This window comes from Stegodyphus dumicola, chromosome 5 (assembly GCF_044657685.1).
Source record: "Stegodyphus dumicola isolate Sdum_Otavi_A_Nest chromosome 5, ASM4465768v1".
NCBI classification, from domain to species: Eukaryota; Metazoa; Arthropoda; class Arachnida; order Araneae; family Eresidae; genus Stegodyphus; species Stegodyphus dumicola.
This window is the reverse complement of record NC_140772.1, coordinates 140,193,951-140,219,058: the sequence shown is the minus strand read 5'-3', so window position 1 is coordinate 140,219,058 and position 25,108 is coordinate 140,193,951. Positions and strand designations below refer to the sequence as shown.

Here is a 25,108-nt window from a genome sequence, read left to right as displayed (position 1 = left end):
ACGCACGAGATCCGCCAGTGGGCAAGCAAGCTATAAAGTAACAGAAAAATGATGGCTAGGTCCGGGGTTGAAATCTAAGCGAACGGGCTTGGCTGCATGGACGTTTCGTGGTTTTCCCCATGTGTAAAGCGGATACGAGCCAATTTTCCTTAGGTCCTCCACGGCATATCCCACCCTTTGGCGGATACCATTCTGTGCGTCGTCGTAATCAAATATAATAATAATAAAAAAAGATGGACAGGAGATGTGACTGTCACTGCAAACGTTACAGAAAAGTTCGAGATGTAGTTTAATCGGAAATGAATTTTGTATTATATAGCAAGACTCCTTTCTCAAGAAGTAGTGAATTCCTAATCTGAATTACTTCCTCCCTTTTGTTTGTTTACGTTGTTTTTGGTTATGGTATTCATTAACATATTCCTCTGAAGTTTATGAATAGCTTCAGACAAGAAATATACCATCTAGCTGCCTCTTCCACCAACGGGAAAGTACGGCCCACCTAAGTGCTTTGTGGATTTATTCATTATGGCAGGGTTTCTTAAACTGTGGGTCGCGGGACCTGCAGCAGGGGGTCTCCAAAATTTTTAGCAGTTTTAATATTTCTTTAACTTATTATAATAATTTTACAATTACTAAATATTTTTACACAATGTATCTGAAAATAGATAAAGATAAGAAAAGACAAAGAAATAAACGAAAACGTTTCAACGAATTCTTTTTATAATATAAACGTTCAATTTCCTTGCTTTGCACGTGACGCTGTCATTTCGTCTGTTACTTATTTAAAATTTTCACATTGTTCTATGTCTTAAAATTAGATATTAAAGTAAATGACCTAAAAAACTAGTATATTACAGTACAAGTGAAAAAATTGACAGTTTCACTCACGCGTGTGTCGGATGTGCTCAATACTTATGGGGTCCCACAAAATTTTTGTAAATAATATGGAATCCTGGAAGTCGGGAAAAAATATCAATGATAAAAAGGGGTCGCGACAGAAAATAGTTTAAGAAATCCTGCATTGTGGCACCGTGTAAGTCTGCCCTAAGGGGATAATTGCTTTTGTGAAATAAAATTGAGATTACTGCTGATTAGCCATTTTAAGCTTTCGCCACTACTAAGGCCGAAAGCAGTGGCCATTTTATATGGAAGCATCCAACAGACGGCCACCATTCCTCCTGTGAAGAGGCAGAAAATTTACATCCAAGCTTCTTCGAACTAGGTCCCTTTGGTGTGGCAGTCAAAGTCACTAATCACTTTCCCGTTTGGGCGGCTCTTCCAACTATCTAAACCAGTGAAAAAATTGTTTTGCAACTTAAAAGGAAAATTCAAGAAATCTCTACCCATCGTTTAACGCAAAGTGTTTTGTTCAATAAATTTAGAAAGAATACTAACAAAATAAAAATGATATATAACTAGTTACAGTTTGCATATTTATGGATACTAATGCTCGTCTACAAAGAGGGCGTTTAATTGAGATATATTGTTGCGTTTTTTCTTCCTTCACGTTCGTAAGGGGTTTGTATGGATTTGGAGTGAAAAACAACGACACTTGATGAAGTATTGAAACACACTTTATTTGCCAGTATTGTCAGGACAGCTCCAAAACACGTTTTACAGTCGTCGAAGATCTACTATAAACACGCTGACGCGATCAGCGGCACAGCCTTCAGGTTATCAGGCTATCACGGTGGAGACAGCTTCACTGCAAAGCACCAGAGTACACCTCCCGACTCTGCTCGGTCGTTCTCGGAACTCCACGTATTCTTTAGACTCTCCACTGGCAATGCAACTGGCAATGCACTAGACGACACAGAGAGCACGGCTCCCGACTCTTTGGTTCAGTCGTTCCCGGGGCTCAACACGCTCTCTCGACGACTAACCGCGATACACTAAGAGACTCCTTCGGTGAACTCGAGGACCCACTTGGCACTCGCTGCCCGGCTGTCAACACAATCGACTCCACAGGGATTGACTCGCTAGACGAGACACCAACTCGATACTAACTAACTCGAACTCTAGACGAGGCACTCTCGATACTCACTGACTGTGGACCAGTAGGGTTTATATAGCTTTCGGCTTGTGTTCGAGAACATTCTGGGCTAAACCGGTAAGAATTCGTTCCAGAAGGTTCTCCATCCGTCCATGGCATATCGCCAATTTTGTCGCCAAATGGGCGATTTCTCGCCAATGTGGTTACCCTGCCTTCTCTTGCCATTTTATGGCAACCCAAAACTGCTTTGCGGGGAAGCCATCTTACCGCGCCTGTACATTTCGTAGCAGTAGTGTTACGAATTTGGTATTTAAAAAGCTAATGTTAGTTCAATTATAAATTAAATGGTTTTATTTCCCGAGCAAGTGCAGCGCGTGACGAATATTAGAAAATTCTCGCGCGCGATTTTAAAATCTTATAAAAGGAGGAAAACTCTCAGTTCGTGATAGTTACTTAGTTTGTTGTTGTTTAGAAAACTGCTCTTGTTGACTGTAGCGAATTCGCGGATTAGCTTTCTTTAGCTGTTTTGAATTAAGTTCTCTTGAACGTTTGAGTAGTTAGAAGATACTACTGTGATATATTGTGATACTGAACGATTATTTGAGGACATGTTATCATATTTGTTGTGATAATAATAAATTTTCTTCATTTTTCATCAGACTTGTGCATTCATTTCGTAACGAACCCGTACGCACGCAACAATTTTTGGTGGCAGCGGTGGGATTTGAATGCCAATAACAAGAGCGACGGAAGAACGGTCGAGGCAGTTGATATCAGTCTTTGCCTCGTTTATGGAGGAAATGAAAGCGGGACAAGAAGAAATGAAAGATGAGATGAAATCTGGTCAGAAAAAGTTGGAAGCTGGTCAATTAACTTTTAAAGACGAAATAAAAGTTGTTAAGGAATCTGTTAAAGAAGAAATAAAATCCGTACAAGTAAAGATTGAAGAAAGTCAATACGAAATGAAAAGAGAAATTGCCTGCATAATAGAAACCAAATTCGATGCTATGGAAGGCGGAATAGATGTGGTTGAAAATAAAGTTGGGAAAATTGAAGAAAAAGTTTCTTCCTTAAAAGTTCAAATTGAAGAAAGAGTTTCTTCAGTGAAAGAAGAAATAGAAGAAAGGGTTTCTTCTGTAAAAGAACATATAGAAGAGCGAGTTTCTGCCATCGAGCAAAAAATTGATGATAAGGTTTCAGCCGTTGCGAAAGAAGTCGATACTTTAAAGAAATTCGTAGCGACGGCAGGAAGCACTTCGGATGGTTTACAATTTCTACCCATGTTGCTCGTCCCTCTCCGAAGCTATCGACATATGATGGGAAGACCTCCTGGCAGGTGTATAAGACATAATTTTCTATCGTGGCAGATGCGAATGGATGGGATTCCCAAGCTAAGGCCTGTCATCTCGCCGCTTCTTTAAGAGCCGACGCAGCGGATATCCTTCAGACTGTTCCCGAAAACAAAAGCTTAGATATCGAAGCTCTGTCCGGCGCCTTGGAGTTGCGCTTTGGGGAGAAGTGTTTAAAAGATTACAGCAGGCTCCAATTAAAAGCTCGTCAACAGAAGCCTACCGAAACACTTCAGGAGCTCGCCACGGATGTTGAAAGGCTGTAACATCACGCCTTTTCGGAGTGCCCGACAGAAACAAGAGAAATTCTGTCGGTGCAATATTTCATCGACGGCATCCGGGATACTGAAATACAGAAAGCTCTACGAATGGCAGATGTGAAGGACATAAAAAGCGCTCTGTTCTACACTGAGTCGAGGCAGCCCAGTAAGCAACTCGTAGAGATCGCTACCCAGTCAGAGCTGTGCGAGTCCACGAGCCAGTGGATCAATTGATGGCTTTTTAGATGATTTATCCAGACAAGTCGATGCTTTGATACGGAGTAGCAGTGAGAACAAAGTGGCTGTAAGGTGTTGGAGATGTGGTTCTGAAGGTCACCTACGACGGCAATGCAGAACACCCCAGGGCACGGATAATAAAACGGATGAGTTGAAAAGACCAGTGAATGCCTTGAGACGGAATACTGGTGAAAACAAACCGACCCTAAAGTGCTGGAACTGCGGTGTTGAAGGCCACCTGCGAAGGAACTGCAGAACACCCCAGAGCACGGAAAATAAGGCATACGATTTAAACAGACAGTTAAATGTCATGGGACGGAAAAGGATTGACAAGAAACTAAAGTGTTGGAGCTGTGGAGCTGAAGGCCACGTACGAAAAAATTGCAGAACACCCCAGAGAACGAAAATTGAGACCATTTCTTAGCGACGGCGCATGAAACAAATTAATGACCATATCAAGGAACGGAGGTTGCCAGATAATGAAAAACCTTGTTTTAAAGCGCTCAAGATTTCTACAGTGAGTGGCAACAGTAACGGTCTGTCCATCAATGGGCATGTCGATGGAGTTTCTTGCAATATGATTATTGACACAGGAGCTAATGTCACCATCATTCGAAAAGATTTAGCTGAACACTTTAAAGATAACCTTATTTGGACGCCATCCTGTGTTACCCTCCAGACTGCGTCTGGTGACAAGATCGACATAGCTGGGAAGTTAAACGTGAACATCACGTTTGGAAGTGCCGGCTACCATCACACGGCATATGTGACGGATATTACAGATCGATGCATACTCGGATTAGACTTTTTAAGGAAATACAATTTTTCCTTAGATTTGAAAAACAACAAACTGCTTTCAGCATCAGATGACATGACTATCCATCCTCAATAGGGATCCTCGCTTGGAAATGTCGACGCCTTGTCCGAAAGATCCAGTTCAGGAAGCTGCCAAAATCATACTAGGGTCGAAAAGAAACGCAAGACTACCAGCTATTCTCCATCTCAGATGCTCTTCGGTCGAGACCTTCGTCTGCCTTGTGACCGCCTGTTTGATCGCCGTACGGATGCGTCTTCATCGCCTGAGGAACACATCCAAGATGTCCACACCCGTTTTGAAGTGATGCACCGTTCCGCACAAAAGCGAGTGAACTTGGCGATGGAAAAAGTGAAGTCCAGATACAATACGAGAGCTACTGGACATAGATCCAACAAAGGAGACAAGGTGTGGTTGTGGAACCCGATACGACGAAAAGGAGTCAGGCCAAAATTACAGTCACCTTGGGATGGCCCGTACACAGTCCTAAACAGGCTGAATGACGTTGTGGTTGGGATTCGTAAATCTTCAAATTCTAAACCTAAAGTCGTTCATTACGACAGGTTAGTTCATTACTATGGCCATAGTACGTAATGTAAATAATTGTAAATAGTATAAGACCATGGTCCTTTTTGTTTCTAAATGTGTATTTGATTTGATTTGTATTTAGTATTTGATGTGACTTGTATTTTATATATGATTTGACTTGTATTTAGTATTTGATAGTATTTGATTTGTTTAAAGCTAGTTATTGCATATTGCATTTATTCTTCATGCTGTTTATTATTGTAATGTAATGCTTATTATTGCGTTTATGCCATAGTTGTATGTTTGGCTTCCTGTCCAGGAATTGTACTGCCCGGGACGTGCAGTCCTTGGGAAGAGGGCAGTGTTACGAATTTGGTATTTAAAAAGCTAATGTTAGTTCAATTATAAATTAAATGGTTTTATTTCCCGCGCAGTGCAGCGCGTGACGAATATTAAAAGAAAGCTAAGCCGGAAAATTGAAAATACAAGAGCGCGTGCATTTAACTTTTAAATAATAAATTTCTCGCGCACGATTTTAAAATCTTATAAAAGGAGGTGTGTGTGTGTGCATGGCAAAGCCTCGAGGGCTATCTGCCTAAGAGGAGGGATGCCTTCGTGGAGGCACTTTCTAAGGGAAACTGGCTCGTATACACGTTACACATGGGGAAAACCACGAAAACGCCCATGCAGCCAGCCCGTTCGCGGGATTCGAACCTCGGACCGAACTACCAGTGTTCAGCGACTTTACCGCTCGGCCGCTGGTGGGCCCTTATAAAAGGAGGAAAACCTCTCAGTTCGTGGTAGTTAGTTTGTTGTTGTTTAGAAAACTGCTCTTGTTGACTGTAGCGAATTCGCGGATTAGCTTTCTTTAGCTGTTTTGAATTAAGTTCTCTTGAACGTTTGAGTAGTTAGATGGTACTACTGTGATATATTGTGATACTGAACGGTTATTTGAGGACATTTAATCATATTTGTTGTAATAATAATACATTTTTTTCATTTTTCATCGGACTTGTGCATTCATTTCGTGACGAACCCGTACGCACGCAACAATATATATAGGGCAGAAGAAAGTAATTTTTTACATGCAGTGTCCAGCTGGATCGCTAGAATTGAAACTCATACAACATATATTTACAATATGAGAATGCATTTCTCAAAGCTGATGCTTAATTTCTTTGCGAAAATTTCGGAGATTAAAATTTCATTGGAGAACATTATGAATGGAAGACAATATATCCGAATGTGAGGACTTCCTTAATGATGGACATTTGATTACTTGAGCGCACATGTTCGTAGGTCAAGTTAACCACATGTTAGGAGAATCTCTTAGCCTAATTTAAAATTTCAAAATTCAAAATTCAAGTTCTCTTTAATATCTCGTACGCCCTAGAAAATATTTTACTATTTTTGAGCTTCAATCTATCATTTTTTAAAAGTGGTGACTACTGACACAGAACTTAATCTAGAAATCATTCTCAGTATTGACAATCGTTGTAAAGCCGACATTCTAAAAATATTTTTCAATTTTTAATGTTTTATATCTTGGACATTATCTAATATAATCTTGAATTATAAATCTGTTTGAAAATTGAAACTGAATTCACTGAAAATTTCGATATTATTTTAACACGAAGGCAACGCAATTCGAACATTTTTTTGGCAAGCTTTTTATTTCATTTTATTCGTTTATTTAATTTTAATGACATTTAATTTACCCACTTCAACTTGGCATGTAAATTTAATTCAGATGTAGGGAAACAGTTTTTACTTAATTCACAATAATTTTTCATGACTTATTTTTTCAACAGTATACTTACTAACGTAGCGCATATGCAACCCAGTCTCGGGATGAATATGCTTAGTCATGCGAAAAGAGCAGCGTTCATTCTATATGAACACAGCAGTACTGTTTATCTGCGTTCTAAAATTAACATCGCCTGTTGGCGCAATAAAACAATATTTATACAAGAAAACTGTCTTCCTTTGATTTCCTCTTTGTAAAGAACTCAACTAGTTTCTTTCTTTTTTCCTTTTTCTTTCTTTTTTCTTTATTTTTTTTTTTACCGTGTTTTGTAAACAATTTTTTCTTAGATAAATAGTCACTTGTTATTAATAGATAAGGAATTCTGAGGATTATCTACAAAGCATGCTACTATCAGCCGGAGGTTTTTTAATTCTTAATTTAAAAGTTTTTTTTTTTATTTAGAAATTATTTTCGTTAGCATTACAGTTTTATACTCTTACAATGAGATCCTTGAGATTTTATCGAATGTAGTTGGATTGTTCCGATAATGGCAAAATAGTGAGCTACTTGCCTCAAAAGAGGGACGCCCTTGTAGACCCTGAGATTTTATACACATTCATTTGTTAAAGTATTCAATGTTACGCGAAGAACGATGCACGAGGACTTTCATTCACAAGCATAGTGAGCAACAAATCACAACATCGGAATGATATAATTTATTTATTTACTATTTTTTTCTAATTAAATCACTCAATTTAAAATACAGAACTTTGGTTTTCCTATTTCGATAGTACTATCTAAGAAGCTAATGAAATTCTGAATGAAGAGTGTAAATTATCTTATATATCTCTAAGGTCCAATGAAAGAATTAAACCCAACTCAAGATGGAAATTTTAAATTATAGAACGTATAACGTCTTGTATGTTTGGCTATCGAAAAACGTATTCGACGTTGAAGGTTTTTTGGTGAATTATCACCAAGAACTATGAAGCCAGGAGAAGAGTGTAAAGGACCCTTTATTAACTCAGATAAGGCTCACAGTCGGAATTAATTCATGCTTACAAAACCAAGACTTTGGGATTAATTCAAAACTTAATGAAGAACTTTAAAATTAAGGAAGTTAAGTATAGTCTAACGGCTTCATAGGATAACTATCGCTCTCGCTGGTTCCGACTCGAAGTCGGCGGAAAAGCCTAATGGCAAGAATAGTTCAACCGCCGCAGAAATTTAATTGCTAGAGAATTAAAAGTTGGCAACGTGGCCTTCAGCAGGCTGAACACGCTTTGATTTCACCTTCCAAAACCTTCCTTTAAATACTAAATGCTTTCTAACTCATTTAAATACATCCACGATAATCAATTTGCATTCTGGCAAGAAAGTAAGTTAAAAGCAAGAGCGATAGGAGAACCGCTTAAACACAAAATAACTATTAAGTAAATTTAATAAATACCCACAAACGAATAAAATGTTTAGCGAACGCTTAATCTGTAACGCAGGGAGAAACATTTCTTCAACTTTAATCTAACTAAATTCATCATAGAAATTTTGTAAATGTAGTTATAAAGATTTTGCAATTAAATTTTTAAATCCTGTGTGCTTCAGATGTGCATTTAATCCAGTTTAAACTTTAAAAGCATAAAATGTTTTACTATATTTTAAACGTAAGGATAAGTAAGAAGCTTATAAGGAAATAATTTATAAGAAAATAATTTATAAGGATTTTTCGTCTACTCTTCTGCTTACTCTTGTGTTGTGACTTGTAGTACATCCGGATTAATACGCCAATTTACCGCAGCTGGACTATACCTGTATGACGGTAGTTCAAATCCTGGAAAAACGATAACTGATTTTTTATGGCTTCTACTCGAATAACCTAATACTTCTAGAAGCTCATTAAAATACGTTTAATGAAACCTTTTCTGTTATGAACTCCGTTCAAGAAGTCTATATTCAGTAATTAATTATACACTAACAGATTACTGAAAAAATTGCAAATGTATTAAAATATAATTTCCAATCTGAATTTCTGCAGCTGTTACTGCTGATAAAATAGCTATTCATTTTCGAATTTCTATTTCTATGTCTTACGTTTCCTGCCATTGTTTTAATTCGAAGTTGCTTTTGTTTAGACATCTCTATGAAATTCATCCTAAACTCATTTGAAACACACATCAAGATTCATTTAGAACCGGAACGGAAATATTTTTACGTAAATCAGAAATGAATGAAAAAGGCTCTATACAGACAAGGACGATCACGCTGAATATGCTTCACATCGTATGCTAGAAGTGATCTCCATCTTTCACCAGGCAGACATAGATACGGTGTTGTTGTGTCTTTAATCACTAGATGCAGTTAATTTCATAGATACCTTAGAACAGCTAGACGATGTGGAATGAACATGAAAGTACTTCTAGAAGGGTACGGCGATATCTGCGTTGCTATACATCTCAAAAGCGAGAATAAAGTCTAGTACAAAGAAATTTCTTAACAACTGCATAATTTCGACAAATTTGAGGTCACAGTCGTTTCGCAGAATAACTAGAACACACTTTTTTTTTATAGGTTAACCGAAAAAAGAAAGAGATAAGATATTCTAATAACAGGTGATATAACGCTGGTCTAGTCACCTATTGCCGATGAATTTCAAGATCACTTATTGTAGATTTAATCGGAATATTGATTAAAATTTTAAGTGAAATATTTATCGCCTATCGATGGTCATTATTTTACTATGGTCATAAAGAAAGTAATTCTGACAACTTTATCACTGTGCAGTAGATCACCTGCAGTGAGATTACCGAAAAGAATTTATCGCGACAAGTCACGGGTTAGTGTATTAATGATTAGGTCAGGTAATATTATGGTGGGACACTGCGATAATATTTCATGTACTTATGTCTTCTAATTACCCCAAACACGTCTAATTACTATGTCTGCTGCCACTTACTACGTATAGTTATTAAAAATATACAGTGTCATATACCTGGATACGGACGAAAGCTATATATTGAAATTTTGTAATATATAATAAAAACGTATGCAATATGTAGATTTATACAATTTATATCCATTAATTTTTTATCTACACCAAAAACATTGGGTACTGTTCTTTATAAACCTATCATAAAAAGATGTATAACAAGCAAAGTAGATCAGCATTAAAATTTCAGTGTTTCTGAAACAATATAAAAATACAAACTGATAATGATACATTCATTTCTGATAACAAAAAGAAATATGCAAATTTATAATGATATTTGGCGTTTTTCCAAAATTTCAAAATCCTGTTTTCCGATGATTAGTTCTGGGCCCAAAATTATAAAATAGTGAACAGACAGATATTTGCAAAACCTTATTCCCTTCATTTAGTCACGTACGAATTTGATTCATTTGTGCTTTTTTTTTATCATATTGTATTAGAAATATGTTCTTTTTTTATTCATATATAAAATGAAGAATTTTTAACGGTAACAATAAATGTTGTCTGAAGAAGTGAATGCATTATAAATCTTTTATAGATGACTATTATTAAAGTATATTTCATTGAATGAAGCATTCAAGCAATACAGAAGCGCAGATAAGAGTGCACCTACTGATTCCACAATTATAAGTCTTTTAGACATACTAGCATTATAACTGGCGACAGAAATGAAGCGGCAGATGATATTTCAGTAGCAGCAGACAGAAGAGTCCGGAAAACAGGAAAATTATAATGTTAAAGATAGAACAGTTCCGTTTTATATCTACAGTTATAAAGGAAATGGTTCAGAGGTTTGTAAAATTATTAATGACTTAACTACATAAACATTTGTGTTTTTACCTAACGCAAGAAGTCTTTAAAATTATTAACGACTTCTTGCGTTAGGTAAAAACACGTGTTATGACTGTTTTTTAAGAATTATATCGCAGATATTAATTTTGAAATGACATATAGTTTAGAAAAACGTATCATATGTTTATTTATTAATTTTAGGATAGAGAGGGGAAAAAACTAAATTAAAAAGGAGGCTTAAGAGCTATTACAAATTAAAGTTAGAATTTCATTACACGTGTATGCATAATAATTAATTCATTGAATACAGATTTATTTTTGCTTCCTCTCATATAAAGAAAGATTATCAAAGCGATATTTTAAAATTTTTGCAGTCTGAAACTACCTGCAAAATTCGTTCGAAGCATTACAAAGTAAGCTTTTAAAAACTGAATCATCCATCCATAATCTATCATTTTAAACGATCTAAATTACTAGATTATCAGCAAGTCGAAATTCATTCATGAAAAACGATGAAATTTAAATGGCTCATTTTACTATTCAAAGTTATTTTTTTAAAAAAAGTTTTGCTAAATTTATTAGTTTAATTAAAATCCAAAATGGTTAGCAATTATATTGGAATTTGCGTAAAATGTTTATGTGGTTAACAATATATTAAGCTAAATAATGAAAAAAAATCAATATTAAACTTAAGTACATTTTCTTACTTATTGCTTCTGACTCAATACCGAAAGTGAGTGTTTACGGAGTCATGCTTTTATATTCTAATAGCTGTAGTTGATTACTTACTGAAAGGCATAAAAAAAAGAAAGCTTAGGAAATCCATAACGGTAATTATAGTTAGGAATTATGGTTATTGGCTGTTTGAATATGGCAAAGCGCCACTAGGGCTACCTACTTAAGGGTATGGATGCTTTCGTGGAGGATTTTTTAAGAAAAACGTTACTTGTATTCACGTTATAGATGGAGGGAAAACCCCCACAAAAACCAACTATGCAATCAGACGGCTCGTCTAAGTTTGAACCCGGGTCGTGTATTTAACGGTTTTAAAAACTCGGGCGCTGACAAACATTTTACGACCTAGAAACTTTTGAAAGCCTGGATTATCTACTATGAGAGTTGCCTTCAATTTGTGGGTCGCATATATCATTTTAATGTGTATATGCCATTTTAATGTGTCAAAGTAATAAAATGCTAGTTACTCATTTATCATCATTTACAAAAGTGCTGATTACTTTATATTTTTAAATATGATTTGACAAACACATGCCGAAATTGATATGTCAAATGATATCTTGATGTCTTTCTACTTACTTGCATAGTTAGAGACAAAATTATTTTCCCAGAATTTTGGAATTAATAGCTGGTTGGCTAATATTTTTATGATTGAAAATAATGTAAACTAATTTTTTCCTACTGTTAATTTCATAAAGATTATTCAAAAATATAACTTGTCAACTTTCATGAATAACCACGAAAATAGTGTTTTAAGTACATATGTATCTGATAATAAATAATTAAAAAATATATATATGTTCAACTTAACTATAGAGATGGTATAATATGAGTATATGTATCACTGTTTGCAATGTATGCACACTCACGTACACTGCGACGGAAAAAAAAAAAGAAAAATGTGAAAAATGTCTCGTTCTACTGGCTGGGACGATTGACGAAATTCGTCTCGAAAGCGTGACTTAGGATGTATATTAGATTTATATGTAGCTTTGTTCTAATATATGTATTTTGGCACAAAATCGGATTATTTTTGAAATAACATGCCAGTTTTTTCCCATTCGCTTATACGACTCAAATTATGCCTAAATATTAAAGTTTGTAAAATTTCGTGCGAAATTCAGAAATTTATCTTAACGTATTTTTTTCAGTTTGTGGTAAGAATAACTCACTTGGCGAACTTCTTAATTTTTGACAACCTATTTTCCTTTCCATTTTTATAGTCTGCATGAGAGAAAAAAAATCACATCGTTCCTACTCTCAAATAATTTTAGCAAAGTGCGTAAATATTAGATGTTATTGTCGCTTTCAACAAATAAGCCAAATTTCAAAACGCACCAATATGTAAATTCAGGTATATCTTCGGAAATTTTCAATAAAAAGCTCTAATTTTTTGCAGGTATGCTTAGAAATACATCTGCTTTAAGATGATGGTAAACATTTTATAAATTTTAATTCGAAACGTTTTTCGAAAAATTTATAAAAATTATTTAAAAATACAAATTTTAAAAATAAATTATAAAAAAAACGGGAGGAATTTTATGTGGAATGAACCTAAATTTCGAACTGCGAAAGAAAGAATCAAGTAAGTGTATATTAAAAGAGATATTAATAAATACATACCAAATTGAATTAACATAGCTAAAATTTTGAGAGCTAATTTTTTGAAAACTACTGGTGCGATTTTTACAAAAACTTTACAGTTTGGCATATTTTGAGTCGAATCCAAATATGGAAAAAAAATTGGCATAGCATTTCAGAAAAGTCCGATTTTTGTGTCAAAATAACTATATTAGAACAATGCTATATATAAATCTAATACATATTCATTCGAAACAGGAAAGTCGCAATCTGAATTTCGTCAATCGGCCCAGTAGAACGGGAGATATAGAACTGCCCCCTTTTTTTTCGCAGTGTACATACACTTATTTACTATGTAAGGATCATTTTTTCAGACCAGAAAACAGGAAAATTCAGCTGCAACCACAGACCTCCATTTGCCAACTGGATATTATATACATTTACACCATGAGAACATGCATGTAGAAATTTGATAATTCCTTACAGTCAGAGAATATTAGATGAAGGTAGCTATATATGACTCAAAGTTTAGTTCGGGTGCTACCATTAAGTTATATATTTTGTCATTTGTATAATGGGAGAAATCAATGAGCTTATGCCAGAATTTATAACACTGATGCTGGAACAATGATGTAAATTGAAAATGTATATATGTAATACATTTGGAGATACAACATTGGTAAGAGAATTTATCTTGGGGACCAAAAATTTCATATTTAAAATTTTTTCTCGATTTTCTATACCTTATTATAGCAAATAATTTTGATTGTTGTCTTTCCTTTTGAATGTACAGGGTTAATTGGGTTATATTCAAATAAATCTAAATTGAAGTTCGCAGATTTTCCGTGAATTTATCAAAAGTTATAGTGAGAGCTTCTTTTTCGGACAGCAAAATAAATTTCAATATTGTCAGTTGCATCTAGAAAAATCAATACTTTTTCTAGCAGGTGATAAAAGGCAGTCATTCCCATTTTACTGATTTGATATGAGATGTTTTCCGTTTTGCGAAAATAACTAAGTGAATGTAAAATAAATCTGTTATGTTTACACTGTTGCCATGGAAAAAAGCACTGAATAAAAGAAAGCTGCATTAAATGCAAAAAGCTGTTTGAACTGAACTACAGATGGATTAAATAAATTTTTTCTCTGTGGTTTAGTTTAAACTAGAGCCTTCTATATACATGTTTGTTAGCAACTGCTCTTATAATTTGAAAGATGAATTAAAGATCTTTCGCCACGTCGAAAGACGATGTTCTCAAATGCGAATATTTTTCAGACTACGTAGAAGTTACTAAAGGTCTTTTGTATTCTGGAATACCACCACTTGACAGCTTGCTTGAATGATAAACGCTCTATTACGTAACGGTCTCCAAACCTTAAAAGTTCCCAGTCTAACGTCAAAAATTTTAATATCTGCTTTTGATTTAACGCATTTTTAAATTAAGCAAATTTTTTCAGTGATATAAACATTTTAATGCAGTGATTTCATCACAAATACGCAAGAGCTATCTGCGTAAGGACCGTTCCAGTTCTAATCGACAGTACTTAAGGCGCTAGAATTTAAGCATCGAATCTCTCTCTCTTCCCCCACTAATTATAAAGAACTTCAGAATCAACAGATTTTAAGTGCTTCGATTTTAAGGATTACAAAAATACTGTCATAAACTTACTGTCATAAACACTTAATCTAGGATACAACTTCAATCAATGAACGAGGTAACCAGTCTGCAATAACCACCATCCTAACAAACGCGGCCATTTCTGTTTGCTAAAGAAGACGCACTGAAAAAAAAAATGATAAAAACAAATATATATTTTCTCCTAATGATTATTTATTTGTATACGCTTTTTATATTAGTTTTTCTAGCTTGCTGCCATCTTAACATATGAGAATTGTCCGAGTTCCGCAAGTACAGAGAGTCATAATTTGAAATTTATTATTGAAAGATTTGATGTGAATAGAAATCTCAGAACAGTTCAAAAGCCTGTGGACCTATTATTAGTTTAAAATGGCCAGCATCAATAGCATTCTAACCTCTCTAATTAAATTTTTAGACTTAGGTGAGATACATCAATGAATCAAATGCATGATTTATAATATGAGCGGAATTTAGGTTCACAATTTCGTACACTTATAGATTGTAATTTTTATAATATAGAATAATAATAATTTATTCATAACTAGGACCCACCAGGGAAGGAGTGGTTGCTGAAACTGGTAGTTCCGACTTGGGTTCGATTCCAAGCGAACGCACTGTCTGAATGGGCGTTTTCGTAATTTTCCCATGTGTAAGGTGTATACGAATCAGTTTCCCTTAGAAAGTCCTCCGCGAAGGCATCCCTTCCCTTAGGCAGATAGCACTCGAGTGCTTTGCCATAATTAAATAAACTAAACCTTATTCATATCTAACGAAACTGTTGTTTATCTTTTAATAAATATGAGCTGCCAAAGCAAGGATAATCATGCACCTGCACAGGATTCTCCTATAATTCATTACATTTTCGAAGTGAGCAGGATACTGTTGATAAGATTGTATCATGTATACCTGACATAAAGAATTTTTTTTTTTTTTTTTTTTTTTTTTTTTTTTTTTTTTTTTTTTTGTTCTTTCATTAAACTTAAAACTAACAGCCAAAAAAATTTATAACCGATTTACCTATTTCAAAAGTAAAAATAATGAAAGACAACTGATGGCGCAAAGGCGCAAGTCTAATGATGAAGGTCATGAATTTTAAAATAGTAATTGCTGGAAGCTATAGAAATATTTTTACCTTTCATCGGATGAAACAAAAGTCTTGGATTCTGCTTGGATTATCTTATTTGTTTCCATAAGATATGCTTAAAGGCATAATTTACATTATAACTTAACTTTCAATTTCTTATCATAGACCTGCCCTCGGAGCAAAGTAACATAGCTTCTAGCAGAATTTATGACGGACTTCAGTTTTTTTAAACATTTATTCTTTATTTTTTAATCAAGTAAAATTAAGTTCCTTATTTAGCTGCGAATGTGTTTTTAACTTTTTCATTGATTTAAATAACGTAAAAAAGTAACATATTAGAATATGTAACCTTTGTTATCTAAGAATTTATCAATTTTGATGACTGTTAGTTAAATGGAAACTGCCTGCAGTAAAATATATAGGATATGTATATTAATCGAAAAACTACTACGTAAATTTATATATGGACGAAAATCGTACGGAAGAAAACCACTTAAAATTGAATAACCTGTTCCTCTGAAAACACACAGGGATTTTCTATAGAAACCAAAGTAAATTTAAGGTTGAATTTTGTCTAATTTTGAAAGAGATATCGTTCTTTATTTGCTGTCGTTCAGCCGATGTCGTGGTTAGTGCCGCTGACGCCCCTACCGATTGGGCCTGCACTCGAATCTCGGGGAAGGCGTGTTTAAAAGAGTATAATGTCTGTTACGCAAAAGGGCACTCAAAATATATGGCGAGTCGAAAGTCCTACCGAAAGAATGATGGTAGGAAAAGGGTGAAAGATCCAAGGATCTTCCTCTAGGTTTTTTTTTTTTTTTTTCTCAAAAATGGGACAGAAGTTTAGCAGATAGGTAGGCTCAGCGATACCTCAATCCCATATGGTACATCAAAGTTGCTGGCCTTTCCCTGAAAATTATATGAACAACTATAATGAATAAAACGTACGAATATTTTTCACTTTCCTTCCTAAAATTCTGAATTTATACCAAGCAATGATTACAACATTAGATAATGTGTATTATAACGATATTTTATTATTTTGCAATTTTTCTCAATAAATAGTCTTAATTTTATTTCAGTTGAAATAAATAAGTTATGCAATGTTTTAAGCAAATAATAAATAATTTATTCGTTTAATTTTAGAAGATTAACAGTTAAAACAAAATTATACGTTTAATGCAAATGGAAAATTAATTTAATTATAATGATTGATTGGTTCGATGAAGGAACGCCCCCGACATCCAATTCTTAATAAAGGACGCTGTCAAGTGCGAAATGTAATGACATCAGACATACCTGCACTGTTTGAAAAATTTATTTATTGATGTTTTTCTTTTGTAGTTCAAATAGAAAATCCTCTTAGAAGCATCTTTAAGTGCATTTGGATGAACTGATTATTTTTTAAAAACCACATTATGCCAACAGGTAAAAAGCGATAAGCCTCACACGTGTATGACTGTCTACCTTCTACAATGTCTAGGAATCGTATATTTTCCCACCAGAAACTATGTCGTATATCATAAACTGCGTGTTATGTTGACGCGCAACGGAATTTATGAGTTATTGAAACAGACAAAATTATCAACACACAGGAAAAAACAAGGATTTGGAATACCTACCGTGTTTCGTTGCTATAAGGGTGTTGGATGCTGTGCACAGCTGATACATAAATTGTTTTAACTTTTGATAAAAATAATCTTCTTTCACTAGAATAGGAAGAATAGAATCAGAATAGAAGTCTTTATGCAAATTAAATAAGTAGGTACACTATACAGCTAATTTTCCCCTATAAAACGATTTAGTGCGTATTTAAGAATTTTTATGACCAATTGCGGACAATATAAAATTTGTTTCATTCTTATTTCACGGGGGTTATTCTGAGTTTCTAGCTCAGTTTTATATAACTATAATTCTGTACCTTCTGAATAATGGATGGCAAATGCATGGTAAAAAATGCACAGTCAAACAAATTTCGCACTACTCCAGTGTGTTAAGGAAAAAACAAGTTGTTGGCAACCGCCGTCGATTCCCCTAGCGCATGCGCGTGATAAGCAAGTTCTCTGCTGCGTAATACTTATACTTAGTTAATACGAAGTTAGCCAAAGTCAAAGGTGAGTATTGCATGTAAGAGAGAAGTGCAAAGCGCTGTGTAATATCATGTTTCTACTCTGCTGTTCAACGTCTTCATTGTTTAAATAAATGTTTGTCATGTATATCGAAGACGTCATTTTATTATTCATAGGTTATGGGCCCAGATAGCGCTTAACTGTGCAGTGCAACTACCATTGTTAAATTCTTTCGGCAAGCCAAGCTGCGTCGACTGAAATGAAAATGGCGACGACTAATACAGTGTCAATTGAAAAGCTAAACAAGGACAACTTTGACACGTGGAAGTTGCAAATGGAAGCAATACTGATTAAAAATGATCATTGGGACTATGTAACTGGGAAAATTCCGAAACCAGAACCTGGTGATGAAGAATTTGCTAAATGGAAAACTACTGACCAAAAAGCACGAGCGGATATAATCCTATCCATCTTACCCAGCGAACTTCCACAAGTAAAGAATTGTATAACATCTCACGAACTGTGGTGTAAATTGCATTCTATTTACGAATCGAAGGGACCAGCTAGAAAGGCTACAATTCTAAAAAAATTGCTTTTTACAAAAATGAGTGATTCAAAACAAATGACTGATCATCTAAATGATTTTTTCATTCTTGTGGACAAACTGAAAGAAATGGAAATAAACATTGCGGATGATTTGCTTACAATATTGCTTTTATATAGCATACCGGACTCGTATGAAAGCTTTCGAATAGCCATCGAATCTCGTGATGAACTGCCTAGAAATGCTGAAAATTAAACTGCTGGAAGAAGCTAACGCTCGCAAAAATAAAGATTCAACGTTTTCTGAACCACAACATGCGTTCTATTCGAAAGATCGGAAGTATACTCAACGACCGGTTCCTAAACCGAAACCAGATAAGTCTGCAAACCGAAGACAGTATCCAGTTAACTACAGATGCAACTTCTGCCATATCTATGGGCATAGAGCATCGGAATGTTGGAAGAAAAATAAAGAAACTAAAAGCAAACGCCTCAGTGAAACTGCGATGTCTGCAGAAATTCCGAATTCCTTTGAGCGAGAAAAAGCCGTAGCATGCACTAATAGTAATTCTAAAGATATTTTTTGTCTGGATAGTGGTGCAACATCGCATATGTGTAACAGCAAGGAACTGTTTCAAGAAATTCACGAGGTAGGTGACACTTATGTTAAATTAGCTGCTGATAAAACTGTTAAAGCTATTGGAAAAGGAAGTGTTAAATTTAAAGTTCGCATAGGTTCTAAAACTGAAAATATCAAACTCAAAAATGTATTGTGTGTACCTGATTTGAAAAATAATTTAATCTCAGTGTCTAAAGTAACTGAAAATAATCTTTCAGTAATTTTCAAAGAAAAATGTGCTCAAATAATTAATTCTAATAACGAAACAGTAATTTTAGCTAAACGTGAAAATGATCTTTATTTTTTCATGCCTATATTTGAATCTGTATCAATTGCTAAATAAATAGATCAGTGGCATATAAGATTTGGCAATTTAAATGAAAATGATCTTAAAAAACTTCAAATAAATAACATGGTTAGAGGTCTTTCTTTTTCTCAAAATGACTCTCTTTCTACTTGTAAGGTATGCATTTAGGGTAAACAAACCGCAACCCCTCTTCCCAAAGAATCTGAATATAGAAGTACTGAATTGTTGAATCTAATTCATTCTGATTTGTGTGGTCCCATGAGAACTGAATCAATAGGTGGATCATTTTATTTCGCAACATTTATTGATGATAAATCTCGATATGTTCGTGTTTATTTTCTGAAATCTAAGGATGAGGTTAAAGAAGCTTTCAGAAATTTTAAAGCATCTTTTGAAAATAAACTTAACTCTAAAATCAGAATCCTGCGAACCGATAACGGGCTAGAATATTTAGGGAATGACTTTAATAAATTTCTTAATAATGCGGGAATAAAACACGAAATGAGCACTCCTTACACGCCAGCCCAGAATGGCGTCGCCGAAAGATTAAATCGCACTTTGGTTTCAATGGCGCGATGTTTGTTATTGCAATCCAATCTGCCTCAGAAATTCTGGGCCGAAGCCGTCAATACGGCTGCTTACATTCGAAATCGCTGCCCAACGCGAGGTTTAAAACACGAAATAAAAACACCTTACGAAGTGATGTTTGGCAGAGTACCTGCTGTCTTTCACTTCAGAACCTTTGGCCAAAAAGCATTTTCGCTAAATAAATGGCCAAGAATAGGCAAATTTGATATTCGATCTAAAGAATGTATTTTTATTGGCTATTCTGATGAATCAAAAGCGTATAGACTTTGGGATCCCGAGGCACGTAAAGTGATAATAAGCAGAGACGTAAAATTTATTCATGAATTTGAAAACTGCTGTAGTTATGACTCAGAGCAAGAAATAAATCTGCCTTTCGCTCCGGAGAAAAAAATTATAAATAAAACACGTGAAAAATCATCACCTCTGGACAGTAGCGAGTCGCCACTTGACTCTGAAGCTGAAAAGGAAAGCGGAAGTGATTTAGATAGCGAATCAATGCATCCTATCCTGATTAAAAGGGGGCCTGGTCGACCCAAGAAACTAAAAACAGGTTTGCCAGGAAGGCCTAAAAAGGAATATCACTATACAGTTGTAAATAAAAATGAACAAACTCGAAATGTTGTTGAGGAAAGCATTAATCCTACGGTGCAAGAAGCATTAAATGGACCATATGCTGAAAATTGGCATAATGCCATGCTGGTAGAATATAACTCGCTTGTTCAGGAAAAGGCTTGGGAATTAGTAAAAAGACCTGAAAACAAGAAAGTTATTGGTAGTAAATGGGTTCTTAAATTAAAATATAATCACGACGGCATTATCGAAAAATACAAAGCTAGGCTAGTTGCTAAAAAGTGCGCTCAAATCCCTGGTCTCGATTTCACTGAAAATTTTTCCCCTGTTGCTAGATTAAGTTCCACAAGAACAGTTTTAGCCTACGCAGTAGAGCACAATCTCAAAGGCTACCAATTAGATTTTGTAATGGCCTATGTAAATGGAAATTTAGATGAAGAAATCTACATGGAAATTCCCGAAGGTTTTCGCGATAAAACTAATTTAGATAAAGTATGTCTTTTAAAGAGATCATTATACGGTCTTAAACAGTCAGGACGTCAGTGGTACAAAAAGTTGGATGAAAAATTAAAATCTATGAAATTTAAATCTCTTAATTCAGATAATTGCGTTTATATTAAAAAGACGCCAAACAGTGAAACTATTATAATCGTTTATGTAGACGATCTTATCGTTTTTACCGATTCTAAGCAAACGTATGAAACAATTCGCGATAATTTAGCTTCTGCTTTCAAAATGAAAGACTTGGGGAAGTTACATTATTGCTTAGGCATAGAATTTCACCAAAATGAGAATTCAATTAAAATTTCTCAAAAGAAATACGTTGATGATATTTTAAATCGGTATAATATGCAAAATGCTAAATCCGTGTTTTCACCTATAGATAACAGCAAAAAATGATCAAAAGAGATGAGTCTTAAAAAACGAAAACGAAATCGCTGACATGAAAAATATTCCATTTAGAAATCTGATCGGATCACTAATGTACCTTTCAGTAGCTACTAGGCCAGATATCACATACGCCGTGAATTTCTTAAGTCAATTTAACAACAATCCGGGAAAAGAACATTGGCATGCTGCGAAAAGAATACTTCGATATCTAAAGGGAACACAAGATTAAGGACTAATTTATACGAAAACGAGAAAACCACTCATCGCCTTTGTGGATGCAGATTGGGTATTAAATGTCGATGATAGAAAATCCTACACCGGTTTTGTATATATATTAAGTGGTTCAGCCATAACCTGGGAATCACGAAAACAACGCAGTGTAGCTCTATCTTCAACGGAGGCGGAATATATGGCTTTGTCTGAGGCCGCCAAAGAAACCGTCTACCTACGTCGTTTTTTGAAGGAGCTGGGTTACACCATAGAACACCCAACAACAATATACTGCGACAATCAAGGAGCTCAGAAAATTACGAAGAACTCTGTGTTTCACTCCCGTACAAAGCACATAGACATTCGCCATCATTTTGTGCGTGAAGTATATAAACGCGGTGAATTAGATGTGCAGTACATACCTACCAGTGAAATGGGAGCTGATGTGTTAACCAAACCCCTGACTCCCGTTAAACATCAAAACTGTTGTACAATTGTAGGATTGAATACTGTTTAATATGTATTTTGTTTTACTTTTCAGGAATAAGAGAATCAACGTCAACCGCCGTCGATTCCCCTAGCGCATGCGCGTGATAAGCAAGTTCTCTGCTGCGTAATACTTATACTTAGTTAATACGAAGTTAGCCAAAGTCAATGGTGAGTATTGCATGTAAGAGAGAAGTGCAAAGCGCCGTGTAATATGTTTCTACTCTGCTGTTCAACGTCTTCATTGTTTAAATAAATGTTTGTCATGTATATCGAAGACGTCATTTTATTCTTCACAAGTAATATAAAAGAATTTTTTTTGAAGTCAATTCCAACTTGAGTCAACAAAGAAATATTTAAAAAATACAATATTATTATTATTATTATTATTATTATTAATAATAATAATAATAATAATAATAATAATAATAATAATAATAATTAAAAATTTTTAGTTTGTGAAAAAAAGTGACATCCACTTCAAGTTAAAAAAATGTATTTGAACTTGAATGGATGAATAAAAAGTATTTTATCAACGACTGGAAATTTGAAGAAGATACAGAGTGAATGTGAGCATGTGAGCTAATAGTAGGAATTTAAAAATGGGAACTCATATTAATAGGGACTGCAGAATAATCGTTTTATCTTTACCGTTATTGGACAGCATTCGCCAGTTCTATCGAAAAAGACATAGACATCAACTTGATACTTCTATGGAGAAAATATACTTTAGTCATCAACTGATTTCGGCCCACCAGTAGCCGAGCGGTAAAGTCGCTGAACACTGGTAGTTCGGTCCGAGGTTCGAATCCCGCGAACGGGCTGGCTGCATGGGCTTTTTCAGAGTTTTCCCCATGTGTAACGTGTATACGAGCCAGTTTCCCTTAGAAAGACCTCCACGAAGGCATCCCTCCTCTTAGGCAGATAGCCCTCGAGGCTTTGCCATAATTACACACATACACACACACATCAACTGATTTCGATTGGGGTAAAGTTTTGCTAAGCATAAGAAATATTTCTCTTAGTTACATAAATAATCAAAAATCTGATGTGTACACCACATGACTTCCTTATACGGAATATTAAATTATACGCATTTTTTCTTGCATTTCATTTAAACTTATTGGATTGAATTAAATCTACTACAACATAAACCAAAGTAGAATAAATGCATTCTTTACAATTCACTCTAGTATTTGTTTACCATAGCGACACTCTGGCGCTAGATTCACTTAACAGTATTATATTTCGTTCCTATTATAACTCATAATGCACAAAATTTATATAATTTAAAGAATAGAATTATCTAATCGTTGCCACATGCTCTATTCAAATACTGTAATAAAGCTAGAACGATGTATAAAAGAAATTAAGCAAACAAAACAAAACATAAAACAAAACAAAACAAACAAAACAAAAAAAAAAAAAAAAAAAAAACCGTTTTTCACAGACGATTTAGTATTTATCATTCAATTAATTCAGTTCTCACTTCGCGAGAAGGAAAAAATACATAAAAACTCAAAATATCTATATTAAAAATTACGAAGTAAATTTTAAACACTTAAAAATACTACTTACTTTAACACTACTTACTTTAAACACTTCGTTCCTCGAAAAAACTCCAGAAAGGATTAAGCATGATTTAATTGGCAATAATAAATGAAGGCGTTATCTTTGTTGTTGCGAAGCTAAGTTTCTCTAGATTGACAACAAATCCACTAGTCTGCTGTTTCAAATTTAAACAATCAATGGCCGCCATAAAAAAAAGGCTTAGCGGCACTTAAAAAACTTTAAAATTGTTGATAATTCTAAAAATATTGCATACAGATTTACTAAAGGCATAAAACCTTAAAACCGGAAGATAAAAACAACATAATTCAATCATTTTTAAAGCAAAAAATGTACACTTTACCAACATATAAGAGTAAAGAAACTGAGATCACTGAGCTGGGTAACAGAGTGGATATATATATAAATATATTTATGTAAGTTTGGTGCGGCCTATTGCAACCAAAATATGAGGTTCACATCTACATGCTATTGCAGTCCTATATACAAAATTTCAACGTTCTGAGGCTACTCGTTTTTGAGTTATGCGAGATACGTACGTACGAACGTACGTACATACGTTCGTACAGACGCCACGAAAAATTCTCTTCAGAATGAATTTTAAAGCAGTTTTATAATTTTTTTATAGGAAAGGAGTCTTTTATTCTGTTCTTACATAAAGATATTACGCAAAAACATTGTTAAATTGCATTCGATAGTGGCCAAAATGGATATTTTCGTTGAAATATTCTGCCTGAAACTTTTCGCGATTACAATGCTTCCTTTTTACTTCGTACAAGGAAGTAAAAACGAAATAGAATGACATATTGTAAAAACTTTTTATTACTAATACTAACTTTGAAAATAAAAATAGTGTTATTAGTGATAAGAACAAGATATTTAATTTAACAATTACCAATAGGCAAGTATATCTCCTTCCTGTAGAAAATTGTTTTTCGTTTGTTGCACAGTGACGGAAAAGATCCTAATCATCTACATATAATAATCTAATCAGAATTTTTAAAGTTTTAACTAATAATTTTACAGAAAACGCTAAGAGTGCTTTCAAATTTTAAGTGATATTTACGTTTTAATTTATTTAAACTTTGGAATTTGGAAATGATTATTATTTCTAAACTATTCATATGATCACGCATTATCATAAGCATATTTTGAATCAAACTAGATTTTGTACCGCTAATACAGCATTTTCATCTTTCTTCTGCAGAACTACCCATCCAAATTAAAAAATAATGCAAAAGAAATTAATTGGTCGCAATCCACATATTGTTCATAGTTGCAATATGGCAGTTTTTAGAGAAGCCGTTACTTTCATTAAAATGACAGATATTATTTTAAGAAAACATTTCAGCGGTGCGTTTAGTCAAATTTTAAAATAATAGATTACAATTAAAATTAAACGATTACTGAAATTAATAATCAGTAATTTTAGAAGAAAGGAAATCGAAAAATAATTTAAACCATTTAAATAAATCAAATACTCCATGGAAATGCATTCTTAAATTTAAATTAT

At 34.2% G+C, this 25,108-nt stretch overlaps 1 protein-coding gene across 2 annotated transcripts in view; it reads right to left on the bottom strand.

Moving 5' to 3' along the window:
• Positions 1–25,108, bottom strand: part of LOC146997247 (uncharacterized) — a 67,360-nt gene that overhangs the window by 42,072 nt on the left and 180 nt on the right. The window contains exon 2 of one of the 2 annotated variants that reach the window (XM_085817130.1): positions 17,366–17,452. The exons of the other annotated variant lie outside the window; for it this stretch is intronic. The gene's annotated coding sequence lies outside the window, so the exon portion shown is untranslated. The remainder of the gene's footprint in view (positions 1–17,365; positions 17,453–25,108) is intronic. 2 annotated transcript variants of the gene reach the window in all.